The following is a 25,961-nucleotide window of genomic DNA, read 5'->3' on the forward strand; positions in this document are numbered from 1 at the left end:
TTTGTCCATCTCAAGCCTTCAAACTTTGTTGTATATATTTGGTTAGGCATGACTACAACAACTGTTTACTTTTGGTGCTTGCATCAAATTGCTTGTTTAAAGTATATTATATGTAGTGCATAAACAAAAGTTCATCCTTTCTCAATTTAAGTTTTCAGTTGTACAACCAAGTTCCTTCTTCATACCATGTAAATTAAACTATACAAAGCAAGTGATCTTCTTTTGCACTGCATGTATGTCGGATTTCGGGTTCCAGCAGACCCTTGAGGTCCGAACACTTGGGTGCGCGCGGAGATTTCGCCTCCTACCTGCCTGCACTCCTCCGCCTTGCTAGGATCTAAACTAAGGAAAGAACAACACAAGAGACGCAGGGTTTATACTGGTTCGGGCCACCGTTGTGGTGTAATACCCTCCTCCAGTGTGTGGTGTGGTAGATTGCCTCTTGGGCTGATGGTGATGAACAATACAAGGAAGAACAGCCTCGCGATGGTCTGTTCTTGGCTGGGGCGATGAACTGCTGGGAGGAGCTCAGTCACCTTTCTCTCTCTCTCTCTCTCTCTCTCTCTCTCTCTCTCTCTCTCTCTCTGATCTTCTCTATCCTTCCAACCCCCAGGCTCAGCTCTCTGTTTTCTTCTTTTTTTTCCCAGCTCTGTGGGTGGCTGGTCCTATTTATAGAGGCCCTGGTCCTCTTCCCAAATATCGAGCGGGAAGGGAGCCAACAATGGCGGGCTAATTTGAAGGGGGGACAACTAGTATCAGCTATCCTGACAAAAGTAGTCTTTGCCTGCGCAAAGCTCTGGTGATGACGCCGTCTAGGGCTCCACGGTGACCTCCATCTCGTAGTCCTCCTGGTCTTGGTATCGTTGCACCGAAATGGCCACCTTTGCCTGATGCCTCGGTACTCCGCGGCTGCGCTTGCCCCCTTTGCACCAAAGAGGAAGGGAGGACACTGCGCGGGCTGGCACCCGCCTGGCGCCCCCGGTCGTCATGGCTTGCATCACGGGCACCTCGTGAGGTACCCCGCCTTGATCTCTTCGCCTCCTCGTGAGCCAGCCTGGCGAAGCCGCGCCTGAGGAAGCTCCGCGTCATCCGCCCCGCGAGGGTTGGCCCCTCGCGAGGGTCTTGGGTTTGTGTTGGTGAAGATGGGCCGCGCTGGGCCCCCCTTTGAGCCACGCCGCAGGCCGCAGGCAGGCAAGTCTGGGGACCCCCGTTCCCAGAACGCCGACAGTAGCCCCCGGGCCCAAGGCGCGCCCGGACTTGGCAGTGCAGGGAGGCGGATGGGCAAGAGCGAAGCGCCGCGGGACCTAACAGCCTGCGGCCTTGGGCGCTACGTGGTGGTTGATTGGACGTGGGCGTCTCCACTTCCCCATGGCGCCTCGGCAACTGCATGGATTGGACAAGTCCCTGCATGCAAAGTGGGTCGTGATTACCTGCAATCGTGGAGGCAGGCGGTTGGCCTTCGCCGGCCATAAGTACGGAACAGCGTGCGCCCTTCCAGTCCATCCCTCCTTGCTTCTCCTTCTTCCCGATCCTTGCTCCGTCTTGCTGCGATGGCTCCGATCCGCCGGTTCTTGACGGCAGAGAAGGGAAAAGCTCCCCGAGAGGAACCAGACCCACTCCCGCCGAAGAAACGGCTCGTCCCCCGTGGCCCGGACGAGGGGGGCCTTCAGGTGGTGTCGAGGCCTTGGTGCGAGCGGGTGCCACTGGGGTTCCCGCTGCCATTGTACGCCCACGTCGAGGGCCCCGAAGGAGCTGATGCTGACTGCCATGGGCGGCGCCACCGTCGGCGCCGATGGGTCGCGAAGGTGTGGGTCGTCCCCCTTGGGGTCCACACCGAGGGCTCCTCCCAAGAGTTCGTGCTCCATGTCGCCATTCCTCTTTGGTCTTGGATCCGCCTTCCTCCCTTCTTCGCCTCCATCGTCCCGCAGGGGGAGCCCCTGGAGCTCTGGCTGCAGCACGCCGGCTGCAGCACCCTCGCGACCGAGGCAAAGGTCGCGGTCGTTGCCTCGGGCGAGGTCTTCATGACTCGGGGCTGGAGAGAGATTGCCCGGGTTTGCAGGGAAAGGGGCGTTTTCGCGGTCCACTTGGATTACGACGGTGCTTCGGTGATGCTCTTCAAGGTCTTCGATGCCAGCGGGCGCCAGCTGGAGTGCTGCCCCGGGGAAGGTGGCCCGGACCCTACCGCGACGAGGACTGGGCCTGCCAACCACTCCTTTGGCGGCTCCTCGGGTGGTGGAGGCGTCGGAGGCTCCAGCGACTTCGGCAAGCTCTTCGCGACTCCGGAGACGAGCGACGACAGCTACGAGCCCCCGAGCCGGCGCCGCTCCTGGAGCAGGGTGGGCTCGTCAGGCCGCCGCCGACTCTGATCTGGATGGGGTTGGTGTCGGTGCTTGACGGCCCACTGTTGATGATGGCGTCTTTTGCAGGGTCGCGCGTAGTTTGTGTCCCTTTAGGATATGTGCCCTGCGAGGAATCAAAAAGGCGCCCCGTGGGGGCTTGTAAGGTGCCTGTGATCCTGTTTGTTAATATAACCCTTGTCGTAGAATTGCGCGAGTTGCTCATTCCGTCTTAGCTTAGTCCTCCCTTTCGAGCCTCACGAGGGCTTGGTGCTCTGCGCCGACAGGTCCCAGTCCCAAGGTGGCTTCAGCCGTCGCTGGTATGCCAGGTCGCGATGCCGTGGTCAAGGCCAGGAGGTGAGCGACCCGGAGTCCGGTAAGAGCCCCTGAGTCGCGATGCTCAGGAGGTCCCCTTTGGCCCCCAAGCAGCCGTCATTTGGTGAGAAAGGAGAGCAGCGTCGCTAACACGGGGTAGCATGAGGTGCGGGGATGGTGCCACGGCAGCTGGCGCTTCCGGGTGATGACTTATCTCGAGGATCAGGGGCCGCTCTCTGGTGTGTCGCCGGATCCGTGCATCGGCAGGCGCGAGGTTGCTCGGTGAGGTCCTCGTGTGTCTCTCTCCTCTCGCCTTTGCTCCCCTTTCTGCTCTACGTCCTCAGGTCCCGGCCCTCGAGGGAGTCTCAGCCGTCGCTGGTATGCCAGGTCGCGATGTCGTGGTCAAGGCTAGAGGGTGAGGGCTGGAGAGCCGTAGGAGCCCTGAGTCACGATACTCAGGCACCCTCCCTTTAACGTGCAAGTGGTTCGCACGGACGAGAGCGCAGGTGACACCGCAAGGGCCTCGCCTGACGCAGCTCCTTCAGGAGGTCCTGCAGGTCCATCATAGAAAAAACAAGGGGTTGCCATGACAATTGCCAGTCAGCCGTTGGTTGCTTCCGAGGGGTAGTGAGGCACTGAAGGCTTGACGAGGTGACACTATGCGGGGCTGCCGCGGCCAGAGCTCAGTCATCCAGGTTTGTCGGCGTTGCAGGGACGGACCCATGCGCAAGCGTCGTGCCATTTGGGAGCAGCTCCGTTAGTTGGCGTCAACTGAGCTGGCAACTAGGTAAAACACATTAGCCGCGAAGGAGTGGATTCGTTCAAGTAGATGCTGGGAATGCAGACATCACTGGGTCAGGCCCGAGCGACTTCGGGGGTCATGCAGCCCGAGGGTCGCCCCCAACAAGGTAAGCTAACAACATGGAATAAAAAAGGGATACACGCCGCAGGGACGGACCCACGCGGCCTAGGAATAATGCAGCCCTGGGGGGCGCTACCAGCTGGAAATAAAACTCGAAAGATGTCACCAGATAATGTTGAGGACGAAGGAGCATTGGTGTAGCAGGCTCAGTGCGCTGCGGGAGCTGATCCTCATGAGCCCCCAGGCCTAGGGGCCTCGGGAGGCTCCGGAGGCGCTGGCGGCTCCTCACGGGCCATCTCCATCCCTGCCAGGGCTGCGGAACGCCCTGCCTCTCGTGCCTCTGTGATGCCCCTCACGAGGCGCCGGTACGTGTCAGCCGCGTTCGGCAAGCCGTAAGGCATGCGAACGTAGCTGTGGGGTGGGCCTCCGTAGCGCCCCACTCGCTTGGGCCAGAGGCGCTCTAGAGAGGCAACTCGGTTGAGCCCTGGTATGTCGATGCAGACGCGCAGCCCACCATCCTTGCCTGGATGGGGAGCCACTGCTGGTAGGCGGCGGCCACCTTTCATGACTCTTGACTCCTGTAGCTCCTGAATGGCCTTGCTGACGAACTCCTGAGGGTCTGGGTCTCCTTGCCTTGCTCCTTCTTGAGGGAAACGTGCTTCGAAACATGCCTCCATGTGGTGCCCAAACGCCTCCCTTGTGACCCTAGCTAGGTCGGTGGCCCTCCAGGGGAGAGCCCCCAAGCCCTGCCTGAGGAGGGCGCCGGGCGCGCTTTCCTATGCAATGGAAGGAGGTTCCCCCTGGGCAGGCGCAGGCCCAGAGGGGCCTGCCTCCTGAGTGGTCGGGCCGGACAATGTCTTCTTCTTCTTAGGGGCGGTCTCGGGAGGCCTCCTGCTTCCACGATCCGGGTCTTCCAGTGACGCGGCCTGAAAGGCTCGTTCCTGGGAACACACCGCGTCCTTCTCTTCACATGGCACCGTGATGACTCCGCCGCTTCCTGGCATCTTGAGGACGTTGTAGCCGTGGTGAGTTACGGCCATGAACTTGGCCAGCGCTGGGTCCCCAAGGATGGCGTTGTACGGCAGGCGAATGTGAGCGACATCAAAGTCGATAAGCTCGGTGCGGTAGTTGTCGCGTGCCCCGAAGGTGACAGGGAGGCGGACCTGCCCAATCGGGACCGTGCAGCCGTCGGTGATACCGGAGAAAGGCTTGGTTGGCTGAAGCTGACTTTAGGGCACTTGGAGGTTGTTGAATGTTTCCACGGACAGGACATTGAGCCCTGCCCCGCCATCGATGAGGGTCTTGGTGACCACCACGTTGCTGACGATCGGGGAGCAAAGCATCGAGAGAACTCCGGCTGTAGCCGCACACTTGAGTTGATCTGCTGAGCTGAACGTGATGGCGCATGCCGACCACCTGAGAGGGCGTGTGGCTTCGAGCCTAGGGAGGATTGCGTTCACTTCGCGGGCGAACTGCTTGAAGATGCGCTGAGAGGCTGGGGCTTGTGCCCCACCCAGGATGCAGGCGATCGCGCGCGGCTCCTGGAAGCCCCCAGCCCCCTCGTCCTGGTGGTGGTCTTCGTTTCTCCTTGGCTGCGGCGGCAGCGGTGGGAGGCCTGCGTTGCCTTGCGGGCGATCCTCGCGAGGCTGATCCCTCCAGTCTCCCTCGCGAGGCTGATCCCTCCAGCCTCCCTCGCGAGGCGGGTCTTGCCAGCGATCCTCGCGAGGTTGATCGCGCCACCCTTGGCGCGGGCCACAGTCTTCCCAGCGTCCTGCGTTCCTTCCTCCTCCTCGGCCGTAGCCCCGGTCACTGCGGTCAGGGCGATGGCCGATCCTTCCTTCTCGCACGGCTCGGAGCTCTTGGCACTCGTTGGTGTTGTGCGTGTGGAGGTCGTGGTACACACAGTACCGGCTGCCCTTGGAAGGTTTGGGCTAATCTCTGCCCCACTTGGTGTCTGGTTCTGCCGCGAGCACGGTAGCTCCCTTGCGCTTCACATCCTTGGCCTTGGGCTTCTTCTCTTCTGGGTCTGCGGCAGGCAGCTCGAGGAGGGAGAGACGCCCTTCCTCGGCCCTGGCGCACTTGGTTGCCAGGTTGAACAGTTCCAAGGAAGTGCACAGGTCTTCATGCATCGCCAGCTCTTCCTTCATCTTGACGTCGCGCACGCCGTCAGAGAAGGCCGAGATGATGGCCTCCTCAGTCACCTTGGGAATCTTGAGGCGCGCGTTGTTGAAGCGCTGGATGTACTTCTGCAGGGTCTCCTCGGGCTGTTGCTTGATGCGGCGCATGTCGCTCACGGTGGGTGGCCGGTCGCGAGTGCGTTGGAAGTTGGCGATGAAGCGGGTGCGCATCTCGTCCCAGGAGGAGATTGTGCCTGGAGCCAGGTTCAGCAGCCAGGTGCGGGCCCCGTCCTTGAGTGCCATGGGGAACCAGTTCGCCATGACCTTCTCGTCTCCGTTGGCAGCTTCGATGCCCAGCTCGTACAGATGGAGGAACTCCGCAGGGTCAGCCGTGCCATCGTAGCGAGGAGGCAAGTCTGGCTTGAACTTGCCGGGCCACGCGACGCTGCATAGATCGGCGGTGAAGGCGCGGCAAGCTGCTGTGGCCACGGGAGGCCTTGGATGATGGGGAACTTGGTCTTGCATGTCCCCACGCGCTGCAGCTGGGAGCAGCGCGGGGTCTTGACGCGCGGGAGCAGGAGCATGGCCGCGACGTGTTGGAGCAGGGAGCGCCCAGGCAGCTTCCTGCGGGCGAGGGACTTCTTGACAGCTCTGCTCTTGCTGCACTGGCGCCAGATGGAGGGGGTTCCGCCCAGGGGCCACGCGCCTTGGAGCCATGGCGCCTTCCTGAGGAGGCGGCCGGGGCACCGCCGGAGCTTCATTGCCCGCGCGGGGCGGGGTGCGGTGCAGCGGAACGGACGGCGCAGGAGAGCCCCCTACGGCGCGGACGAGCTCGGCGACGCGGTCGAGCCATTCTTCGTAGACGTCATCGATGGGACGGTAGCGCAGGAGCTCATTCGCTATGATGAGTGCATCCCGAGCCTCCATGGGCGCGCGGAGCGCGCGGGACGAAGAACCAGCTGGGGTCAGCGAGGGAGTTGCGGTGCGGCCGTCTTGCCGCATGGACGGATGCTGGGACGATGCTTGCTGCTCGTCCCCCGCTGGGCCGGTGGTGGCGTTGACGGCAGGTGACGGGGAACGGCAAGGACGCCCGCCGATAGGGGATGTCTGGGCGACGCGAGCAGCGAGCGCGGCCCGGCGCTCGGTGCGGGCCCGATGAGCGTCAGACATGGGCATGATGGTTGGAGGAGAACGGGGTGGTGGAAGACGAATCCCGGCGCACCCCTACCTGGCGCGCCAAATGTCGGATTTCGGGTTTCGGCAGACCCTTGAGGTTCGAACACTTGGGTGCGCGTGGAGATTTCGCCTCCTACCCGCCTGCACTCCTCCGCCTTGCTAGGATCTAAACTAAGGAAAGAACAACACAAGAGACACAGGGTTTATACTGGTTCGGGCCACCGTTGTGGTGTAATACCCTATTCCAGTGTGTGGTGTGGTGGATTGCCTCTTGGGATGATGTTGATGAACAATACAAGGAAGAACAGCCTCGCGATGGTCTGTTCTTGGCTGGGGCGATGAACTGCTGGGAGGAGCTCAGTCACCTTTCTCTCTCTCTTTCTTTCTGATCTTCTCTATCCTTCCAACCCCCCGGCTCATCTCTCTCTTTTCTTCTTTTTTCCCCCAGCTTTGTGGGTGGCTGGTCCTATTTATAGAGGCCCTGGTCCTCTTCCCAAATATCGAGCGGGAAGGGAGCCAACAATGGTGGGCTAATTTGAAAGGGGACAACTAGTACCAGCTATCCTGACAAAAGTAGTCTTCGCCTGCGCAAAGCTCTGGTGATGACGCCGTCTTGGGCTCCACGGTGACCTCCATCTCGTAGTCCTCCTGGTCTTGGTCTCGTTGCACCGAAATGGCACCCTTTGCCTGACGCCTCGGTACTCCGCGGCTGCGCTTGCCCCCTTTGCACCAAAGAGGAAGGGAGGACACTGCGCGGGCTGGCACCTGCCTGGCGCCCCCGGTCGTCATGGCTTGCATCACGGGCACCTCGTGAGGTACCCTGCCTTGATCTCTCCGCCTCCTCGTGAGCCAGCCTGACGAGGCCGCGCCTGAGGAAGCTCCACGTCGTCCGCTCCGCGAGGCTTGGCCCCTTGCGAGGGTCTTGGGTTTGTGTTGGTGAATATGGGCTGCGCTGGGCCCCCCTTTGAGCCACGCCGCAGGCCGCACGCAGGCAAGTCTGGGGACCCCCATTCCCAGAACACCGACAATGTATGCTTCTGTTCTTCATCTGTAATCCAATGGTGTGGTGAACCTACCCACTACAGTATAATGTCATATTCTGCAATGTCTTAACTATGAAAAATGTCAAATCATTCTACTATTATTTAAACCGTCTCTTTATTTGCCAATCTGAAATGGTATAAATTGACAACACACTAACCATTGATACTTATGAGTTCTTGATCTGTAATCCAGTGTTGTCGTGAAGCTGCCAACTCCTTCACAATGTCATTTCCTGCCATGTCTTGACCTGAACAATACCATATTGTGTTAATGCAAATTTAAACTGTGTCACTTTATTCGTCAGTAAGAAATGTGATGAATTGTCAGCACTGATACTTTTATGTGCAAAACCTGTCATCTGTCTGCTTATTTATCTTTCAGAGTGAAGAAGATATAACTGTTGAACAAGCGCAGTTTCATCATCTTGCTCAGCTGCTTGCGCTGCAGCTCCCCAGCAGGGCTAACCTTTCTTGGACTCTATTGAAGTGCTGTCGGTTTTGTATATTATTTTGTCGGCGTGTTTATTTGCACTGGTGGCGATCTTTGATGCCCAGTGTATGTAATCTGTTGTCTGCTTGTGCTTTATTTTCATAGTGGCGAACTTTGATGCCCAGTGGATGTAATATGCCATAATTTCTTTATTGTATAGTATAGGTTTTCTCTTATTCATGATGTTGCAGTTATTTTACTGTATATATATCCTGTCTTCGCAGTAAACTAGCCAAACCGTAAAATTACGGTACATAATCGGGCCGTCATGCAATCACGATGTAGGTTGGGCCTGAAACGTGCCAATCAGCTCATGGGCCGGCAGCAGCCCGAAATGAATCCCAACCCATGATTGTGCGAATCAAATCACGGGCTTTTAACAGGCCGAAAAATTGTCTCGGTCCTTGTTTGGCCCAATCAGATATCGGCTGCGAGCAGGCCGGATGCAAACCGGGCCGTAGTTAGGCCCAACTATATGACGGGCTTTTAATAGACTGAAATTAATATAGGGCCAAAATGTTAAACGGGCCCTTAACAGGCCAAAACTAATATCAGGCCGAATTACTAAGTGGGCCTTTAGCAAGTGGGCCCAAAAGCATAGTGTCCAGTTGACGGGCCGAATCTGATATGAGCCATAATTAGGCCCAAAACCTCTTAAAGGGCCGAACCTGATCTGGGCCGTAATTTGGCCCAGAACGTGGTAGGCTTTTAACGGGTCGGATCTCATATGGGCCACTATTAGGCCCTGAGCGTGGCAGGCCATTAATAGACCGGATCAAATATGGGCCGGCATTTGGCCCAAAACATGGCAGCCAGTTAACGGGCCGGCCTACTAGGGTCCTCAAAATCTTGTGGGCCTATAGCTGGGTCGGCCCTTTAATGTCGGCGAAATCTCGTGGGCCTTTAGCTCGGCCAGCCCATTATGATCCGCAAGAATTTTGTGGGCCTTTACCTGGGCCGGCCTATTATGGCACACAAAAATCTTGTGGGCCTTTACCTGGGCCGGCCCATTATGGCCCGCGAAATCTTGTGGTCCTTTAGCTGGGCCAGCCCATTATGGTCCGCAAAATCTCATGGGACTTTAGCTGGGCCGGCCCATTATGGTTCACAAAATCTTGTGGGCCTTTATTTGGGCCACCAATTTAAACTTGTTGGGCCGTGCCACGTGTCGACATATCATAGGCGCCTTCTGTCCAGTGAGTGGATGACTTCTGTCCCGACGATGAGCCGACACATGTTTCCTCTAGCCAATGATGATTTTACACGTGGAAAATCCCCATTAGCCGAGGCTGTTAACAGGTTATCAGATCCAAAACCCGACCCGATAGCTTAACGGCGTTCCTTATGGTGGATGCCACGTGTCGGTCACCCTTGACGAAAGCACTTCTGTGACGCGCGATTTATCGTCATGGAAGTGGACACTTCCGTGATGATAATTTTGGTAATGTCATGGAACACTTCTACAACAGCATAGGTATGACTATCTTGATTCTGTCATAAATTTGTCATGGATGTACATGCATGACAAAAAAAGCGACCTACTGTGACAAACACGTATCATCACGGAAGTGTATTTTTTTTGTAGTGGAAGGCGTTGACTTAAGGGGCAACATGGGTTGAAACGTGCCTATAACAACACTTTGTAGAGTAGTCGTTTCTTGGTAGGGCTGGTTGGTAAGGGCATGTGCAATGGTTGATAACATAGTCTTATCTTAAGTTTGCCACGTATGCAAGTGGTAGTAGTTTCTTGGCATTATTAGTGGTTTCTTGTAAGGAACAATGTACTACTAGCAACAAAAGGAGATTCTAGGTTGCGTTGTACTCCAACAAGTACTACTAGTGGTCGCGGGAGTGTATACCTCGTTTTGTGGGTTCGATCTCGGCCGAAAGCATGGCGGCCTTTTTTTTAAATTGTAACTTCGCTGCGAGCCAATATCGTACATGGGTAGTTTGGGTTTTGAAGTCGAACGGACGTGTCGCACCACAATCTGGGTGCACTGGATAACCCAGCCACGTAAACGGGTTTTCCTTCCCATCATCTCGTGGCTCGCGTGCTCGCCCTAGCCGCACCTCACTTGTAGCTTCCTCATCAGCTAGTAGCATATTTAAACTAGCGCCTCCCAATTAAGCCCGAGGAGCCGGAAAAGCGTGGCACGACATTGGGAACTGTGCAATATGGTTATGTATGTAAAGTGCTAGTACTCTACTACTCTATAGCTTGTAGCGTTGCATGCATGGACTTCACTTCATTATCGGCTCTATAAAAGAAATTCCTCTTGACGTGATTTTTTTTGTTTTGAAACAAAGGCAAAATGATCCGGAGCATCCCAAGGCCATCCCCATGGACCCACCTACATCTCCTACGACACCTCTTGGACCCATGACACGAGCACGTGCAAGAGCTCTCGAAACCGAGGTGACATCACTCCTCTCACATTTCCACTTCGATGCACATGAGACATGGCTACTACCTCATACGGACACATCGTGCATACTCAGGAACCATGGAGAAGCTAAGGAGCAAGGAGAAGAAGAAAGATGGACATGAAGACGGAGAAGAAGAAGTGATGAAGAAGAAGCTACAGGCTCCGGACGACCGGCCAGGACCGGACGTCCGACGATCTCTAGGCTCCAGACGTCCGACCCTCTCCGGACGAGCGACGCCACCGCACCCGAGCCAAATCTATAGATTTCCGGAGTCCAACGGACGACCGACTCCCGGACGTCCGACTCCTACCGGACGTCCGACCGAAGCAGACCCGAGCTGAACTTACGGACGTCCGACAGGCACCGGATGTCCGGACCCTAGCAAGCCTCCGGATGACCGGTGACTCTCGGACGTCCGGCGCCTGTGCGCTGCCATGTGTTGGGCCACAACTCATGTACCCCCCCCCCTTTTCGCCCCCTTTTACACTACGACTATATATATATACCTCTCCCTCCTCCTTTCTAGGGTTAGCAAAGTTGTAGCTCATTAGAGATAGAGCTTTTCACATCCATCACGGATCTACTCCATGAGAGATACGCGGCCCCTCTTTGGAGAAGATCCCTTGGATTCAAGACCCCCTTTTGGGTGGCCCCCATCAAGACCTCCTTTGGAGAAGAACCGGCTACCGTGTACCATCCGTTGTTGACTTTGGATATTGTATCTCCTATCGTGTTTCGAGGATCTAGCACTTGTGTCATCATTCTTGTTGGTTTGAGTGTTATCTTGTGTTTTCCACATGTTTTCCCTCGTATTCATCGCTGGATCCGCTCCTTTCGTGAAAGATCGGCCGATTAGGGTTCCTACCCTACATCACAAAAGCTTTGCCTCATCTCATTCATAAAGATGGAACTACTGACAAAGTTTGACGAGATCCATTACACCTCCACAAATGGAAGCGAAAAGCCTAGTCTCGCTGTATCAAATAACTCAAATGTTCTACCCTCGCAGTAACCGTCACTGATAAACAGGCTGCTAGTGTGTGCGTGAGAGGAGCGGCTAAGTAGGCCAGCCCTCGTTGATCACGATTTTGGAGCCTCCCATCGTTGTTTTCTAGCCTAATTTTGTTGTGTTCTTCCCCAATTTCGAAAATCACCACCAAAAATAGCCCCATGTTTTTTTGTGATTTGTTGGTGTGTTGAAATTTTGTTGGATTTGATCCGTGGATTTGCTTTGTTTTGAGTGGATCTAGCTGTTTTCCCCCTTTCCCCACCCTTTCCATCCACAAATCCACCCAGATTCGATGAATTTCGACCTCTCCATCACGAACACGTGCATTTCATCCCGCGCCCAAGATTCACCCAGGCACCGCACGTCCGACCACCAGCAGACATTCGACGACCGGACGATCGGCCCAGACCGGACATCCGACCAACACCGATGAAACTGAATTTTTTCAGTTTAGTCACCACCACCGCCCCACATTTCCGCATACAAACCCCTACCACCTATACACCATCACCACTTCCGCATACCACCACCATTGCTTACCCGTTTCATACCCCGACACGTGTTGCCACTTCGAGCTTTGAGAATTTGACTTGCGGTTCCGTATCATTTTGTGTTTCAGCTATCTAGGTACGGTTCGACATCAACATCACCGCCGCTCATCTTTGCCACGGACGCATCATCAACAACGACCACCTTGACTACATCTTGGTATTCGGTCCACCATTTTGACACCATACCGTAAGCAAGAACGGTAACCTCATCTTGGTATCGTGATACATCATTCTTGCCATTACATTGATAGCCATCATAGCCTTACTCCTTTGCATTGCTTACCCATCGAGACTAGCCATTGAGTATTGCCGGCAACGAGACTTGTGCACATTAGTGATCATACCTCCCATAGCATACATACATCATTGTTGCATATCTTGGTATCATCTCTTGTGTCACAAGGTTGTCATCGCATACACAATTGCTATCTTGGTTCGTGAAGCATTGCATGAGAAAAGAGCTCCAACATCAAAGAGCCAAACAAGCTTTTAAGCAAAAAAGGAAAGATAAGCAAAGAGCTTTTAAGCAATAACCATAGCATCATACAACATTAAGATTGTCATACTCGATCATCTTGGATCATATCATAGAAACACCTTGCATAGAGCATACTTGGGATAGTAGTCGTTGCATTTTTGCTTAGTAGGTTGTGCACAAGTCTTTGTATCCACCTCTTGTGCAATCGTGCTAGAGTCTCTCTAGTGTTGTGCAACAATAGCATTTTTGTGGATTCCACATTTTGGCTCATCCTTGGTTGCCGAACCCACTTATCTCTTTGCGTGTGTGTTTCCGTGTACATTGTATTGCTTGGTCTACTTGTTACATTGCAATCTTTCGAATCTTTTCCAACATTATTGAAGCTCACTTACAATTGCATCAAGTTTTGTGCCACCTTCCTAACCAAGCTCCACCATAAGCTTTTACTTGTGTAGGTGTGAGAAACCGACAAGAATTGGTACCAATTGTGCTATTTCCTTGTCCACATTGGAGTGATCATTGATGCACTTTCAACTTCGGTCAAGGTACATTTCGTATTCGTTCTACTCTTTCTACCACTCACTTTCTTCTCTTGGAATGATGGATAGGCCAAGTACTTCTACCAACCCACTCTTCATTGAGCACCACGACGACATGAACTCCTACGTCACCAAGAGTCACCTCTTTGGTCCACAACGTGCTTTGCATCAAGAGCAACAAGCAATGAGTGAACGCATCAACAACCTCACTGCCGACTTGCGACTCTCCGAGCAATGTACAAGGAACTAATTTGACCACAAGCTCGACAATCACAAGCAAGAGAATGACGCAAGGATGAATGAGATTCACGCTTTGTTGCTCAACCACTCTTCTTCCACTTCGTCCTCTTCAAGAAGGAGCCGTTCAAGTCGACACTCCGACTTCACCCTCTCCGGCTCAAGTACACCCATATCGAACACTCTTCGACGTGCCGCGCGCAACGATCGTCATGCAATCCTCAATCCTCTACGCGACACCAACTCTCAAGAGCACCGACAATGTTAAACCCAAGAGGCTTTTACGCTAGCACGAGAAAGATAACGACAACGCCAACATGAAGAGGAAGAGTGCACGCGTCTACACCAAGATGCACAAGATGCCGAGGCACAACGCCAAGAACAAAAACTCCGTGAAGCTCAAGCACTTGAGGCGCAACAGGCCCTCCAAGATTCAAGTCGAGCCGTAGCCAACCGAGGCCGACAAGCTCATGAACATGAAGAAGCACTTCGCGAACAAGTTCAGGAACGAAGATTTCAAGCTCGCGTGCATCGTCAAGTTCCTCCTCGATCTCGATAAGCTCCTCCACAAGCTTGCCACGAACATCTAGTTCATCAAGAACATCACGACAATGGAAATCCTCCACGACAAGAGCAACATGAGGTTGACAACCCTCCTCACCAAGAGCAACACGAGCTTGAAAATCATCGACAACATGGGCGTCATCATCCTCGACCCCAACACAATGAAGAGCAACGCTACGGCAAGCTAAAGTTTGCAATGCCCAAGTTCAATGGAAGCAACGATCTCGAAGAATACCTTTCATGGGCATTGAAGGTCGACAAAATCTTCCATTTGCACAACTTTGAAGAACAGAAGAAGATTGAAATGGCATCCCTTAAGTTCCAAGACTATGTCCTCATTTGGTGGGACCAAGTTATCGAGCGCCGAGAGGCAAGAGGTGAACCACCCATCACTACTTGGGCACAAATGAAGGATGTCATGAGAGCATGCTTTGTGCCTACCTACTACAACCGCGACCTCTTCAAGAAACTTCAACTACTCAAGCAAGGAACCAAGAGCGTTGAAGAGTACTACAAGGAGATGGGGATTGCCATGATACAAGCCAATGTCATGGAAGACGATGAGCAAACTATGGCACGTTTCTTGAATGGACTCAACCATCCTATCAAGAAGATCGCCGACTTCCAACCATACTCGAACCTCATCGAGCTAGTGCATCAAGCTACAAAAGAGGAATGTCAAGTGCAAGACAATTTCAAGCATGCCAAGTTCTCATCCAAGTCATACGGCTTCTCCAACACCCAAGCTTCAACGACTCCAACACCGTCTACCAAGCCTTCTACAAGAAACATCGACAAGTCGAGTTCCAAGAAAGCTTCGTCAACTCCAAGTCATCCTCCTACTACAAGAAACTTCAAGCCGAGAGCTTCATCATCATCCACTCCAACCAATGAGACCGTCAATACGAGTTCCTTCAAATGCTTCACATGTGGAGGCCGAGGCCACAAGTCCTACGAGTGCACCAACAAGCGGACCATGATCCTCAATGACGACGACACTTATGACTCAATAAGTGAAGGAGAAATGGACGCCATCGAGCAAGTCGCCATGCACCGGCAAGTGAACGATGAAGAGGAGCAAGTCTTTTGCGATGAAGATTCAAGTCCCGCTCTTTTTGTCTCAAAGGTCTTGACTCTCCAACATCACCAAGAAGAAGACAAACGATGCCACATCTTTCATACCAAGGCCGGCATCAATGGACGATCCATCAAGGTCATCATCGATGGAGGGAGTTGTCATAATCTCGCAAGTTAAGAACTTTGCTCCAAGCTCCAATTGCCCAAGACGAATCACCCACATCCATACAAAGTGCAATGGCTTAGCAACTCCGACACTATCCAAGTCGAGCATCTAGTACAAGTCTCCTTTAAAATTGGCGCCTATGAGGACACTTTGGAGTGCGACGTCGTTCCAATGACCGTTTACCACCTCCTCCTTGGACGCCCATGGCAATTTGATAGTGGAGTCATCCACAACGGCCGAAGGAACCACTACATCTTCAAGATGAAGGGAAAGGAGTACGTACTTCATCCATGTCTCCATGCCAAGTTGTCGCCGACAAGAAAGCCACCCATCGTGGAGATAATAGTGAGAGACCGAGCCACCAAAAAGAGAGTGAGCGCCACAAGCCCAAATCGAGCGCCTCCACGATGAGAGAAAATAAGAACTTAGTCCTATTTGCCACCAAAAGTGAGATAAGAGGAGAGTGTGAGAACACATCTAGTGTCCTACACTACGTCCTTTTGTGCAAGGACAATGCACCACAAGCTAACACCTCTCACACTCTTCCTCTACTGTTGTCTTCTCTTTTGCAGGAATTTCATGATGTTTTCCCCGACGAGCTACCTCCGGGACTACCTCCACTACGAGGCATCGAGCACCGCATTGACCTCATCCCCGAAGCACCGCTACCGAACAAAGCTCCCTACCGCGTCAACCCCGAAGAAACCAAAGAAATACAAAGGCAAGTAAAGCATCTCATAGACCATGGACATGTGCGTGAAATTTCGAGCCCTTGTGCCGTCCCGGTCATCCTTGTGCCAAAACGAGATAGTAGCTTTCGCATGTGCTCCGATTGTAGACCTATCAATGCTATCACCGTTCGTTATAGGTATCCCATTCCACGCCTTGATGATATGCTTGATGAACTTAGTGGTGCCACTATATTTCAAAAATCGATCTTAAGAGTGGTTACTATCAAATCCGCATACAGGAGGGTGATGAATGGAAAACCGCTTTCAAAACCATGTTTGGGTTGTATGAGTGGTTAGTCATGCCTATGGGTCTATCGGAAGCACCGGGTACTTTTATGCGTCTTATGAATCATGTCTTCTACCCTTACATTGGTGTGTTTGTTGTGGTCTATTTCGATGATATCCTTGTTTTTAGCAAGTCTCTCAAATAGCATGTCACCCATGTCCGAACCGTTTTACAAACTCTTAGAAAAGAGCGTCTCTATGCTAATATGGAGAAATGCCTTTTTGGCGTTGACAAGCTCGTTTTCTTGGGTTTTGGTGTATCTTCTAAGGGTGTTCATGTTAATGAGTCCAAGATCAATGCTATTAAGACTTGGCTACAACCAATTGCTACCTCTTTTAGCACTGCGTTGGTTTTCCCCGAAGAGGAAGGGATGATGCAACAAAGTAGCGTAAGTATTTCCCTCAGTTTTTGAGAACCAAGGTATCAATCCAGTAGGAGGCTACACGCGAGTCCCTCGTACCTGCACAAAACAATTAAATCGTCGCAACCAACTCAAATAGGGGTTGTCAATCCCTATAGGGCCAGTTACGAGAATGAGATCTGATAGATATGATAAGATAATATTTTTGGTATTTTTATGATAAAGATGCAAAGTAAAATAAAGGCAAAGTAAATAGCAAAGTAAATAACTAAGTAGTAGGAGATTAATACGATAGAGATAGACCCGGGGGCCATAGGTTTCACTAGTGGCTTCTCTTGAGAGCATAAGTATTCTATGGTGGGTGAACAAATTACTGTTGAGCAATTGACAGAATTGAGCATAGTTATGAGAATATCTAGGTATGATCATGTATATAGGAATCACGTCCAAGACAAGTAGACCGACTCCTGCCTGCATCTACTACTATTACTCCACTCATCGACCGCTACCCAGCATGCATCTAGAGTATTAAGTTAAAAACAGAGTAACGCCTTAAGCAAGATGACATGATGTAGAGGGATAGACTCATGCAATATGAAGAAAACCCCATCTTGTTATCCTCGGTGGCAACAATACAACACGTGCCTTGATGCCCTTACTGTCACCGGGAAAGGACACCGCAAGATTGAACCCAAAGCTAAGCACCTCTCCCATTGCAAGAAAGATCAATCTAGTAGGCCAAACCAAACTGCTAATTCGAATAGACTTGCAAAGATAACCAATCATACATAAAAGAATTCAGAGAAGATTCAAATATTATTCATAGATAGACTTGATCATAAACCCACAATTCATCGGCCTCAACAAACACACTGCAAAAAGAAGATTACATCGAATAGATCTCCACAAGAGAGGGGGAGAACATTGTATTGAGATCCAAAAAGAGAGAAGAAGCCATCTAGCTACTAACTATGGACCCGAAGGTCTGAAGTAAACTACTCACACTTCATCGGAGAGGCTATGGTGTTGATGTAGAAGCCCTCTGTTATCAATGCCCCCTCTGGCGGAGCTCCGGAACAGGCCCCAAGATGGGATCTTGTGGATACAGAAAGTTACGATGGTGGAATTAGGGTTTTGGCTCCTGTTCTAATCGTTTGGGGTACGTGGAGATATATAGGAGGAAGAAGTACATCGGTGGAGCAACAGGGGGCCCACGAGGATGGAGGGCGCGGCTAGGGGGCAGGCACGCCCCCCTACCTCGTGGCCTCCTGTTAGTTGGCTTGATGTAGGGTCCAAGTCTCCTGAGTTGTATTCGGTGATAAAATCACATTCCCAAAGGTTTCATTCCGTTTGGACTCCATTTGATATTCCTTTTCTTCGAAACCCTAAAACAGGCAAAAATAGCAATTCTAGGTTGGGCCTCCGGTTAATAGGTTAGTCCCAAAAATAATATAAAAGTGGATAATAAAGCCCAATAATGTCCAAAACAGTAGATAATATAGCATGGAGCAATCAAAAAATATAGATACGTTGGAGACGTATCAAGCATCCCCAAGCTTAATTCCTGCTCGTCCTTGAGTAGGTAAATGATAAAAACAGAATTTTTGATGCGGAGTGCTACTTGGCATAATTTTAATGTAATTCTTCTTAATTGTGTTATGAATATTCAGATCCGAAAGATTCAAGACAAAAGTTTGTATTGACATAGAAAATAATAATACTTCAAGCATACTAACAAAGCAATTATGTCCTCTCAAAATAACATGGCTAATGAAAGTTATCCCAGCAAAATCATATAGTCTGGCTATGCTCTATCTTCACCACACAAAATATTTAAATCATGCACAACCCCGATGACAAGCCAAACAATTGTTTCATACTTTTGACATTCTCAAAACTTTTTCAATCTTCATGCAATACATGAGCGTGAGCCATGGATATAGCACTATAGGTGGAATAGAGTGGTGGTTGTGGAGAAGACAAAAAAGGGGAAGATAGTCTCACATCAACTAGGCATATCAACGGGCTATGGAGATGCCCATCAATAGATATCAATGTGAGTGAGTAGGGATTGCCATGCAACGGATGCACTAGAGCTATAAGTATATGAAAGCTCAAAAATAAACTAAGTGGGTGTGCATCCAACTTGCTTGCTCATGAAGACCTAGGGCAATTTTGAGAAGGCCCATCATTGGAATATACAAGCCAAGTTCTATAATGAAAAATTCCCACTTGTATGTGAAAGTGATAACATGAGAGACTCTCTACTATGAAGATCATAGTGCGACTTTGAAGCACAAGTGTGGTAAAAGGATAGTAACATTATCCCTTCTATCTTTTTCTCTCATTTTTTGGGCCTTTTCTCTTTTTTTATGGCCTCTTTTTTTATTTGGGCTTCTTTGGCCTCTTTTATTTATTTTTCGTCCGGAGTCTCATCCCGACTTGTGGGGGAATCATAGTCTCCATCATCCTTTCCTCACTTGGGACAATGCTCTAATAATGATGATCATCACACTTTTATTTTTCTTACAACTCAACAATTACAACTCGATACTTAGAACAAAATATGACTCTATATGAATGCCTCCGGCGGTGTACCGGGATATGCAATGATGCATGAGTGACAAGTATGAAAGAATTATGAACGGTGGCTTTGCCACAAATACTATGTCAACTACATGATCATGCTAAGCAATATGACAATGATGGAGTGTGTCATAAACGGAACGGTGGAAAGTTGCATGGAAATATATCTCGGAATGGCTATGGAAATGCCATAATAGGTAGGTATGGTCACTGTTTTGAGGAAGGTATGTGGTGGGTGTATGATACCGGCGAAAGGTGCGCGGTATTAGATAGGCTAGCAAAGGTGGAAGGGTGAGAGTGCGTATAATCCATGGACTCAACATTAGTCATAACGAACTCATATACTTATTGCAAAAATATACAAGTTATCAAAGAAACGTATTACGCGCATGCTCCTAGGGGGGTAGATTGGTAGGAAAAGACCATCGCTCGTCCCCGACCGCCACTCATAAGGAAGACAATCAATAAATAAATCATGCTCCGACTTCATCACATAACGGTTCACCAGACGTGCATGCTACGGGAATCACAAGCTTCAACACAAGTATTTCTCAAATTCACAACTACTCAACTAGCATGACTTTAATATCACCATCTCCATATCTCAAAACAATTATCAGGTATCAAACTTCTCATAGTATTCAACACACTCATAAGAGAGTTTTATTATTAATCTTGCATACCAAGCATATTAGGATTTTAAGCAAATTACCATGCTATTTAAGACTCTCAAAATAATCTAAGTGAAGCATGAGAGATCACTAGTTTATATAAAACAAATCCACCACCGTGCTCTAAAAGATATAAGTGAAGCACTAGAGCAAAATTATATAACTCAAAAGATATAAGCGAAGCACATAGAGTATTCTAAAAAATTCCAAATCATGTATCGCTCTCTCAAAAGATGTGTACAGCAAGGATGATTGTGGTAAACTAATAAGCAAAGACTCAAATCATACAAGACGCTCCAAGCAAAACACATATCATGTGGTAAATAAAATATAGCTCCAAGTAAAGTTACCGATAGAAGTAAACGAAAGAGGGGATGCCTTCCGGGGCATCCCCAAGCTTAGGCTCTTGCCACTCCTTGTTCCATAATCCATCAAATCTTTACCCAAAACTTGAAAACTTCACAACACAAAACTTAAAGTAGAAAATCTCGTGAGCTCCGTTAGCGAAAGAAAGTAAAAGACCACTTCAAGGTACTGTAATGAACTCATTCTTTATTTATATGGGTGTTATACCTACTGTATTCCAACTTCTATATGGTTTATAAACTAATTTACTAGCCATAGATTCATCAAAATAAGCAAACAACACACACAAAACAGAATCTGTCAAAAACAGAACAGTCTGTAGTAATCTGTAGCTAGCGCAAGATCTGGAACCCCAAAAATTCTAAAATAAATTGCTGGACGTGAGGAATTTATATATTAATTATCTGCAAAAATAATTAACTAAATAGAACTTTCCAAATAAAAATGGCAGCAGTTCTCGTGAGCGCTAAAGTTTCTATTTTTTACAGCAAGTTCAACAAGACTTCCCCAAGTCTTCCCAACGGTTCTACTTGGCACAAAAACTAATTAAACACAAAAAACACAACCAAAACAGAGGCTAAATAATTTATTTATTACCAAGCAGTAGCAAAAATCAAGGAATAAAAATAAAATTGGGTTGCCTCCCAACAAGCGCTATCGTTTAACGCCCCTAGCTAGGCATAACAAGCAAGAATAGATCTAGGTATTGCCATCTTTGGTAGGCAATCCATAAGTGGATCTCATAATAGATTCATAAGGTAATTTAATTTTCTTTCTAGGAAAGTGTTCCATGCCTTTCCTTAATGGAAATTGGAATCTAATATTTCCTTCCTTCATATCAATAATTGCACCAATCGTTCTAAGGAAAGGTCTACCAAGAATAATAGGACATGAAGGATTGCAATCTATGTCAAGAACAATAAAATCTACAGGCACATAATTCATATTTGCAACAATAATAATATCATTAATTCTTCCCATAGGTTTCTTAATAGTGGAATCCGCAAGGTGCAAGTTTAGAGAGCAATCATCAAAATCACAGAAACCTAACAAATCACACAAAGTCTTTGGAATCGTGGAAACACTAGCAAACAAATCACATAAAGCATAGCATTCATGATCTTTAATTTTAATTTTAATAGTTGGTTCCACTCATCATAAAGTTTTCTAGGGATAGAAACTTCCAATTCAAGTTTTTCTTCATAAGGTTGCATCAAGGCATCAACGATATGTTTAGTAAACGCTTTATTTTGACTATAAGCATGAGGAGAATTTAGCACGGATTGCAACAAGGAAATACAATTAATAAAAGAGCAATTTTCATAGTTAAATTCCTTGAAATACATAATAGTGGGTTTAGCAACATCTAGGGTTTTAATTTCTTCAATCCCACTTTTATCAAATTTAGCATCAAGATCAAAAGATTCAGAATTCTTGGAACGCCTTCTAGGTAAAGGTGGATCATATTCAGTCCCATCATTATCAAGATTCATATTGCAAAACAAAGATTTAATAGGGGTTACATCAATAACTTTTAGATCTTCATCATTATTTTCATAGGAACTAGAAGAACATGCTTTTATAAAGGCTTCTTTCTTAGCACGCATCCTAGCGGTTCTTTCTTTGCACTCGTCAATGGAAATTCTCATGGCTTTGAGAGACTCATTGATATCATGCTTAGGTGGAATAGATCTAAGTTACAAAGAATCAACATCAAGAGAAATTCTATCAACGTTCCTGCCAAATCATCAATCTTAAGCAATTTTTCTTCAATCATAGCATTAAAATTCTTTTGCAAAGTAATAAATTCTTTAATATTAGAATCAAAATCAGAGGGAATATTATTATAATTTCCATAAGAATTGTTGTAGGAATTACCATAATTATTAGAGGTATTACTAGGATAAGGCCTAGGATTGAAATTTCCTCTATACACATTATTACCAAAATTGTTCGTACCAACAAAATTCACATCCATAGATTCATTTTATTCTCAATCAAAGTAGACAATGGCATATCATTAGGATCAGAAGAAACACTCTTATTAGCAAATAATTTCATAAGTTCATCCATCTTTCCACTCAAAACATTAATTCTTCTATCGCATGCACCTTTTTATTAGTGGATCTTTCAGTATGCCATTGAGAATAATTAACCATAATATTATCTAGGAGTTTAGTAGCTTATCTTAAGGTGATTTCCATAAAAGTGCCTCCCGCGGCCGAATCCAAAAGATTTCTAGAAGAAAAATTCAATCCGACACAAAATTTTTGTATAATCATCCACAAATTTAAACCATGAGTAGGGCAATTACGTATCATTAATTTCATTCTCTCCCAAGCTTGTGCAGCATGTTCATGATCAAGTTGCTTAAAGTTCATAATATCGTTTCTAAGAGAGATGATTTTAGCGGGAGGAAAATACTTAGAGATAAAAGCATATTTGCACTTATTCCATGAATCAATACTATTTTTAGGCAAAGACGAAAACCAAGCTTTAGCACGATCTCTAAGCGAAAAAGGAAATAGCTTCAATTTAACAATATCATTATCCACATCTTTCTTCTTTTGCATGTCACACAAATCAATGAAGCTATTTAGATGGGTAGCGGCATATTCACTAGGAAGGCCAGAGAACGGATCTTTCATTACAAGATTCAGCAAAGCAGTATTAATTTCACAAGATTCAGCATCAGTAAGAGGAGCAATCGGAGTGCTTATAAAATCATTGTTGCTGGTATTGGTGAAGTCACACAATTTAGTATTATCTTGAGACACCGCGACAAACAAGCAAATTAACACACAAGCAAACAAAAAGCAAGCGGACAAAAAGGGGCAAATAGAGAAAGAGAGGGAGGATAGAGAGAGAGGGCGAATAAAATGGCAAGGGTAAATTGGGGGGAGAGGAAAACGAGAGGCAAATGGCAAATAATGTAATGCGGGAGATAAGGGTATGTGGTGGGTACTTGGTATGTTGACTTTTGCGTAGACCTCCCCGGCAACGGCGCCAGAAATCCTTCTTGCTACCTCTTTTAGCACTGCGTTGGTTTTCCCCGAAGAGGAAGGGATGATGCAGAAATGTAGCGTAAGTATTTCCCTCAGCTTTTGAGAACCAAGGTTTCAATCCAGTAGGAGGATACGCATGAGTCCCTCGTACCTGCACAAAACAAATAAATCCTCGCAACCAATGCAAATAGGGGTTGTCAATCCCTATAGGGCCACTTACGAGAATGAGATCTGATAGATATGATAAGATAATATTTTTGTTATTTTTATGATAAAGATGCAAAGTAAAATAAAGGCAAAGTAAATAGCAAAGTAAATAACTAAGTAGTAGGAGATTAATATGATAGAGATAGACCCGGGGGCCATAGGTTTCACTAGTGGCTTCTCTCGCGAGCATAAGTATTCTATGGTGGGTGAACAAATTACTGTTGAGCAATTGACAGAATTGAGCATAGTTATGAGAATATCTAGGAATGATCATGTATATAGGCATCATGTCCGAGACAAGTAGACCGAATCCTGCCTGCATCTACTACTATTACTCCACTCATCGACCGCTATCCAGCATGCATCTAGAGTATTAAGTTAAAAACAGAGTAACGCCTTAAGCAAGATGACATGATGTAGAGGGATAGACTCATGCAATATGAAGAAAACCCCATCTTGTTATCCTCGATGGCAACAATACAATATGTGCCTTGCTGCCCTTACTGTCACCGGGAAAGGACATCGCAAGATTGAACCCCAAAGCTAAGCACTTCTCCCATTGCAAGAAAGATCAATCTAGTAGGCCAAACTAAACTGCTAATTCGAAGAGACTTGCAAAGATAACCAATCATACATAAAAGAATTCAGAGAAGATTCAAATATTATTCATAGATAGACTTGATCATAAACCCACAATTCATCGATCTCAACAAACACACCGCAAAAAGAAGATTACATCGAATAGATCTCCACAAGAGAGGGGGAGAACATTGTATTGAGATCCAAAAAGAGAGAAGAAGCCATCTAGCTACTAACTATGGACCCGAAGGTCTGAAGTAAACTACTCACACTTCATCGGAGAGGCTATGGTGTTGATGTAGAAGCCCTCTGTGATCGATGCCCCCACCGGCGAAGCTCCGGAACAGGCCCCAAGATGATCTCGTGGATACAGAAAGTTACGGTGGTGGAATTAGGGTTTTGGCTCCTGTTCTGGTCGTTTGGGGGTATGTGGATATATATAGGAGGAAGAAGTACGTCGGTGGAGCAACAGGGGGCCCACGAGGGTGGAGGGCGTGCCTAGGGGGGCAGGCACGCCCCCTACCTCGTGGCCTCCTGTTAGTTGGCTTGATGTAGGGTCCAAGTCTCCTGAGTTGTATTCGGTGAGAAAATCACGTTCCCGAAGGTTTCATTCCGTTTGGACTCCGTTTGATATTCCTTTTCTTCGAAACCCTTAAACAGGCAAAAAACAACAATTCTGGGCTGGGCCTTCGGTTAATAGGTTAGTCCCAAAAATAATATAAAAGTGGATAATAAAGCCCAATAATGTCCAAAACAGTAGATAATATAGCATGGAGCAATCAAAAAATATAGATATGTTGGAGACGTATCACCAACCAATTTTCAACAAGTGCGTAGCTTTCTTGGCCTTGCGGGTTTCTATCGTCACTTTGTGAAAGATTTTAGCTCCATTGCTTTGCCTTTGCATGCTTTGAGCAAGAAGAATGCGCCTTTTGTTTGGGGACCATCCCAAGATACCTCTTTCAATGATCTTAAGAATTTACTTACGCACGCTCCCGTGCTTGCTTTACCCAACTTTGACAAACCCTTTGAGATTCATTGCGATGCTTGTGGTAATGGCATAGGAGGTGTGTTAACGCAAGAGAAGCGCCCCATAGCTTAATTTAGAGAGAAACTTTCCGGAGTGCAACTCAATTACCCCATCTATGACAAAGAGCTCTATGCTTTAGTACGCGGTTTGCACGAATGGGAACACTATCTTCGCCCTCATGAATTTATCATTCATGCTGACCATGAAACGCTCAAGTATCTTAAGGGCCAAACCAAGTTAAACAAGCGCCATGCTAAATGGAGTGAATTTATTGAGTCTTTTCCTTATGTCATCAAGTACATCAAAGGTAAGGAAAACATTGTGGCGGATGCCCTTTCCCGCATATGCATGCTTGTTACTCAACTTGAATTGGATGTCATTGGCTTTGAGCATATAAAAGACTTCTATGAGCATGATCCTACTTTTGCTACTCCTTATGCCATGTGTTTGACGCACACCTCTTAGGAATGCTATTACATCAAAGATGAATATCTTATGAGAGCTAACAAACTTTGCATCCCCGAGTCTTCTCTTCGTTTGTTACTTTTGCAGGAATATCATGGAGGATGCTTAATGGGACATTTTGAACGCGACAAGACTTTTGGCACGTTCTCCAAGAACTATTTTTGGCCCAAGATGTTTCGCGATATCAACCGCTTCACCAACCGATTCTCTACATGTCGCAAAGCTAAGTCTAAAGCTCAATCCCATGGCATTTACATGCCTCTCCCAATTCCATATCAACCATGGGA

This window comes from Triticum dicoccoides, chromosome 6A, assembly GCF_002162155.2.
Source record: "Triticum dicoccoides isolate Atlit2015 ecotype Zavitan chromosome 6A, WEW_v2.0, whole genome shotgun sequence".
Lineage (NCBI taxonomy): Eukaryota > Viridiplantae > Streptophyta > Magnoliopsida > Poales > Poaceae > Triticum > Triticum dicoccoides.